Below are 6,945 nucleotides of genomic sequence, written 5' to 3' on the forward strand. Positions count from 1 at the left end.
AGAGAAATGAAAAGGGACAATGCTACTATCTTTTTTTCCACACTTGTGCTTCAAAGTAGCACTATGATCTTCATGATAGAGTCTCTTGTTTTGTCACTTTCATATACTAGTGGGAATTTTTCATTATATTCCAACAATGGGCCTCCTCAAGTTCCCTAGGTCTTCGTGAGCAAGCATGTTGGATGCACACCCATTAGTTTTTTTTGTTGAGCTTTCATACAATTATAGCTCTAGTGCATCCGTTGCATGGCAATCCCTACTCCTTGCATTAACATCAATCAATGGGCATCTCCATAGCCCTTTTATTAGCCTCGTTGATGTGAGACTTTTTCCTTTTTGTCTTCTCCACATAACCCCCATCATTATACTCTATTCCACCCATAGTGCTATATCCATGGCTCACGCTCATGTATTGCGTGAAGGTTTATAAAGATTGAGATTATTAAAGTATGAAACAATTGCTTGGCTTGTCATCAGGGTTGTGCATGATGAGAGCATTCTTGTGTGGCGAAAATGGAGCATGACTAAACTATATGATTTTGTAGGGATGAACTTTCTTTGGCCATGTTATTTTGAGAAGACATAATTGCTTAGTTAGTATGCTTGAAGTATTATTATTTCTATGTCAATATTAAACTTTTATCTTGAATCTTTCGGATCTGAATATTCATGCAACAATTAAGAAGAATTACATTGAAATTATGCCTAGTAGCATTCCACATCAAAAATTCTGTTTTTATCATTTACCTACTCGAGGACGAGCAGGAATTAAGCTTGGGGATGCTTGATACGCCTCCAACGTATCTATATTTTTTGATTGCTCCATGCTATATTATCTTCTGTTTTGGACATTATTGGGCTTTATTATCCACTTTTATATTATTTTTGGGACTAACCTACTAACCGGAGGCCCAGCCCAGAATTGCTGTTTTTTTTGCCAATTTTAGGGTTTCGAAGAAAAGGAATATCAAACAACGTCCAAATGGAATGAAACCTTCGGGAACGTGATTTTCAGAACGAACGTGATCCAGAGGACTTGGACCCTACATCAAGACATCAACCAGGAGGGCACGAGGTAGGGGGCGCCTACCACCCCTAGGCGCGCCTTCCACCCTCGTGAGCCCCCTTGTTGCTCCACCGACGTACTTCTTCCTCCTATATATACCTATGTACCCCCAAACGATCATATACGGAGCCAAAACCCTAATTCCACCACCGTAACTTTCTGTATCCACGAGATCCCATCTTGGGGCCTGTTCCGGAGCTCCGCCGGAGGGGGCATCGATCACAGAGGGCTTCTACATCAACACCATAGCCTCTCCGATGATGTGTGAGTAGTTTACCTCAGACCTTCGGGTCCATAGTTATTAGCTAGATGGCTTCTTCTCTCTTTTTGGATCTCAATACAAAGTTCTCCCCCTCTCTTGTGGAGATCTATTCGATGTAATCTTCTTTTGCGGTGTGTTTGTTGAGACCGATGAATTGTGGGTTTATGATCAAGTTTATCTATGAACAATATTTGAATCTTCTCTGAATTCTTTTATGTATGATTGGTTATCTTTGCAAGTCTCTTCGAATTATCAGTTTGGTTTGGCCTACAAGATTGATCTTTCTTGCAATGGGAGAAGTGCTTAGCTTTGGGTTCAATCTTGCGGTGTCCTTTCCCAGTGACAGTAGGGCAGCAAGGCACGTATTGTATTCTTGCCATCGAGGATAACAAGATGGGGTTTTTATCATATTGCATGAATTTATCCCTCTACATCATGTCATCTTGCTTAAAGCGTTACTCTGTTCTTATGAACTTAATACTCTAGATGCATGTTGGATAGCGGTCGATGTGTGGAGTAATAGTAGTAGATGCAGGCAGGAGTCGGTCTACTTGTCTTGGACGTGATGCCTATATACATGATCATACCTAGATATTCTCATAACTATGCTCAATTCTGTCAATTGCTCAACAGTAATTTGTTCACCCACCGTAAAATACTTATGCTCTTGAGAGAAGCCACTAGTGAAACCTATGGCCCCCGGGTCTATCTTCATCATATTAATCTTCCAATACTTAGTTATTTTCATTGCTTTTATTTTACTTTGAATCTTTATCATAAAAATACCAAAAATATTATCGTATCATATCTATCAGATCTCACTCTCGTAAGTGACCGTGTAGGGATTGACAACCCCTTATCGCGTTGGTTGTGAGGATTTATTTGTTTTGTGTAGGTACGAGGGACTCGCGCGTAGCCTCCTACTGGATTGGTACATTGGTTCTAAAAAACTGAGGGAAATACTTACGCTACTTTGCTGCATCACCCTTTCCTCTTCAAGGGGAAAGCAACGCAGTGCTCAAGAGGTAGCAGTAGGCCAGCGGCAATCTATAGTGTCGTTCTCGGCCAGCGAGCATCCAATAGAAAGGTCACTGCTGACGTCTCGCTTCCTGAATGCTGGATCTTTGATGGTACATAGATCTTGATGAACATTTATGTGCAAATTTGTGGCGGCCCTGAGGCGACTAAACTATTTTCTCGTGTTCACAAGCTGTGTTCCATGGCTTTGTTTTTACTGGCCATGGTATCTTGGTGAGCCTTTGGCTAGTCCATGTGGCGTGCTTTGGACAACCTACTCCCATTACTCTGCGAACCCCCACTTTTGAGAAGCTAGACCGTGTCCTCGCGAGCATTGACTGGGAACAGAAGTTTCCTTTGGTCACTGTCTAGGCATTATCGCACGGAATCTCGGACCACACCCCCTTACTGGTTGACTCTGGTGAGGCAACACACGTGGGGAATAAGAATTCCTTCTCTTTCAAACTAGCGTGGTTTGAGAGAGAATGATTTTTTGATCTTATAGCCAAGGAGTGGGCTAAAGCTGTAGGAGGAAGGACTCCGATTGAGAGATGGCAGAATAAGATACGACACTTGCAAAGTTTCTTGCGTGAGTGGGCTAAGAATCTCAGTGGGATTTATAAGGTTGAAAAGCAAAGGCTCCTTACCCTTATTCGGGCCTTAGATGTCAAAGCCAAGTCCACGATCCTAGATTCAACGGAACTTCATGTTAAATTAGATGCGGAGATGAGATTGAAGGAGCTCTTGTGAGAAGAGGAATTGAAGTGGGCATTGCAGGCGAAGGTTCGCAGGGTGATCCAGGGGGACGCCAACACTCAATTCTTTCATATGATCGCCAACGGCAAGCATATAAAGAAAATGATCTTTCAGCTTGAGCAAGACGAAGGGACGATTGTAGGACAAGAGAATCTTAAATTATACATCACTAATTATTATAAGCAGCTTTTTGGGCCTCCGGAGGATAATTTTGTATCTCTGGATGAGTCGTGGATTGAGGATGTCCCTCAGCTTGCTTCAGATGAAAACGATATTTTAACTGCTCCGTTCTCGGAGAAAGAGGTGTTTGAAGCTATTTTTCAGATGAAGAATAATAAAGCTCCGGGGCCGGATGGATTTCCAGCGGAGTTTTATAAGAGATGCTGGCATATCATTAAAGGGGATTTGCTTCCGATGTTCCAGGATTTATTCGCTGGACAGCTTCACTTGTTTCATCTGAATTTTGGAACCATTACCTTGCTTCCTAAGAAAACAGAGGCAGTGCGAATTGAGCAGTTCAGGCCTATCTGTCTTCTGAATGTAAGTTTTAAAATTTTCACCAAGGTTGGGACAAATAGACTCACGCAAATTGCACATTCAGTAGTGCAACTGTCCCAAACTGCTTTCATGCCAGACCGAAACATCCTTGAGGGGGTGGTGGTCCTGCATGAAACGCTCCATGAAATCCATACGAAAAAACTAGATGAGGTTGTTTTCAAAGTGGATTTCGAGAAAGCGTACGACAAAGTCAAATGGCCATTCCTCCAACAAGCGTTGAGGATGAAAGGTTTTGATCCAGCCTGGAGAAAACAGGTGGAATCCGTCACGCAAAAAGTAAGTGTTGGAATTAGAGTGAATGATGATATAGGTCGCTATTTCCAAATGAATAAGGGCTTGAGACAAGGAGATCCAATGTCACCTATTCCGTTCAACATCGTAGTCGATATGTTGACGATTCTAATAGGGAGGGCTAAGGATGCTGGCCAAGTAGGTAGTTTGGTACCTCATCTAGTTTATGGAGGTGTATCTATCCTACAGTACGCAAATGATACAATCATATTTATGGAGCATGACTTGGTAAAAGTGAGAAACATGAAGCTGGTGTTATGCTTATTTGAACAATTGACCGGACTAAAAATCAATTTTCACAAGAGCGAATTATTCTGCTTTGGAAGAGCCAAAGAGGAACAAGAGGCGTATAAGGAATTGTTCGGTTGTGAATTGGGGGCTTTACTGTTCACGTATTTAGGTATACCCATTCATCATCGTAAGCTAACAAATAAAGAATGGAAGTGCATTGAGGATCGATTTGAGAAAAAGTTGGGATGCTGGAAGGGCAAACTGATGTCGTATGAAGGCCATTTAATTCTCATTAATCCGGTGCTCACAAGTATGCCCATGTTCCTATTGTCTTTTTTCGAGGTACCAGTCGGAGTTCGGAAAAGACTTGATTTCTATCGATCCCGTTTTTTCTGGCAAAGTGATCACCTGAAGAGGAAGTATAGACTAGCTAAGTGGGACATTATTTGTCGACCGAAGGACCAAGGGGGTATAGGTATCGAAAATCTAGATGTGAAGAACAAATGTCTCCTTAGCAAATGGTTGTATAAACTTTCTCGAGAGACCGAGGCCACCTGGGTACAGATTCTGCGTAATAAGTACCTCCAATCCAAAAATTTATCCCAGGTGACACTGAGGCCGATGGATTCGCCTTTCTGGAAAGGACTGATGAGAGTTAAATCGGTTTTTCTCAATCGGACTAAGTTTATCGTCGGTAACGGTACTTCTACGAGATTCTGGGAGGATACTTGGCTAGGGGACACGCCTCTCGCGCTGCAGTATCCTTCTCTCTATAGTATTGTTCAATGGAGAGATGCAACTGTTGAGTCAGTATGTCAGTCCATGCCTCTAAATATCAGCTTCAGGAGAGCGTTAGCCGGTAAACGTTGGGAAGCTTGGCTCCATCTTGTGAGAAGATTGATGGATGTTCAACTCTCTCAATGTCCGGATCAGTTGTGTTGGAAGCTTACTAGGAATGGAGAATTTACGGTTAAATCCATGTATTTGGATGTCATTAATTCAAGTTCCATTCCTATCTCGAAACATGTTTGGCAGGTCAAAGTTCCCTTGAGAGTTAAAGTGTTTATGTGGTTTGTACATAAACAGGTCATTTTAACTAAGGATAGCTTGATTAAATGCAACTGGAGTGGATCCTCTCGATGTAGCTTTTGTGATACGGATGAAACAGTCAAACACCTCTTTCTCGATTGTTCTTTGGCAAAGATTCTATGGCAATCAGTTAACATAGCCTTCAATATTACTCCACTGAATAGTATTAGCACGTTATTTGGGACGTGGTTGGATGGGATTGAGTCCCAAACAGCAAGACACATTTGTGTATGAGTATGTGCTTTATTATGGGCTATCTGAAATTGCAGAAATGATTTGGTCTTTAACAGAACAACAAACACTCACTTTTTGCAGGTTATCTTCCAAGCCACTGCGTGGATCCGTATGTGGTCGTTACTCACTCCGACGGAGGCCAAGGAGCGTTTGGTTACTGGATCTATCCGCTGGGCGATGGTAGCACCGTGACATATTTGCAGAAATAGAGATTTTAGGCGCAATAGAAAGGAATGCTGTCACCGGGGTGGGTGAACCCTCAGAGATATCAGGTGCCCACATATATAGAGTCAAAAGAGAGATTGAGTCCGAGACCGCTGACATCCGCCACAGGGTAAACCACCGCCTCTCAGTCCTCCCCGACGGGTTCTACCATAGAGGCGGCATTGGTTAAAAAAGGGCAGGGTGCCCCCTTTTTTTCTAGTAAATAGTTCAAACCATTTTATCGATATGAGTGTTCTATATCAGATAAATTTTACATTAGCTATTTCCCGTTTAAATTGGTACTACATCCGCCACAGGGTAAACCACCGCCTCTCAGGCCTCCCCGACTGCTCTGTTTACTATTCTTTCGTACTCTCTTCTCTTTACCACGCGATAGGTCAGTGAAGCGTGAGCGGGCGCTCCGAAGTAAAGGCCAAACACTTCGGTCTAAGGGGAATGAGCAACAAAATGACAAGATGAGGTGCCCCGGGCACCCCCATATAGAAAGAAGGGTCGAAGGTTTTGGGCCTGTAGCTTTCCCCGCCCTCCCCCCCTCTCGTCGAGTGGTGCTTGTTTGGGGGGGTGCCACCAGAAAGCGGGCTTGAAGCTCTCGCCTTACCAACGAGCCGACTGCGGGATATTTTCAGCCGGTTTGGATGTCGGTCATGTAATAGGATAGGCAATTAGTTTTCCTATCTCTCTTTTGCCAGCCGGTTGTGGCTTTTATTTTGGTTCCTTAGCTCTTTGTGAGCAGCTTTTGTTTGAGACTTTAAGATTATTGTTGAACCTTTTTACTCACTAATAAAGGTGGCCGTATGCATCATTCTAATGTAGAGGCCGGAGATGTTCCCTTTTCTAAAAAAACGTTCATGCGTATTCTAGAAAAATAAACCGCTGTTTTTTTTCTACACACATAAACCATCGGGTAATTTGTCATGCCGGCATGGAAAAAGACCAAGTGCGACTTCAAATAAATTGATTTGAGCGGCGTCCAAAAGCTGCAGGCTGCATCACATCTTTATAAAAGAAAAAGGTTTCCGCTTATCATTTGACAGACCAGACTAAAAGCAGAACCCTGGACCCAGTAGTTAGGAAATAATAAATATTCACCCAAAAAATCCTTCTTCAGATATTTCGTACAATTATATAATTATTGTGCTTCATGGGCAGCTCTTTTTTTTTTTTTTTGCGTCCACGAGCTAACAATGATCTAGAAGAATAAAAGAAAAGGCACATG

The sequence above is a fragment of the Triticum dicoccoides genome, chromosome 5A, assembly GCF_002162155.2.
Source record: "Triticum dicoccoides isolate Atlit2015 ecotype Zavitan chromosome 5A, WEW_v2.0, whole genome shotgun sequence".
Taxonomy (NCBI): Eukaryota; Viridiplantae; Streptophyta; class Magnoliopsida; order Poales; family Poaceae; genus Triticum; species Triticum dicoccoides.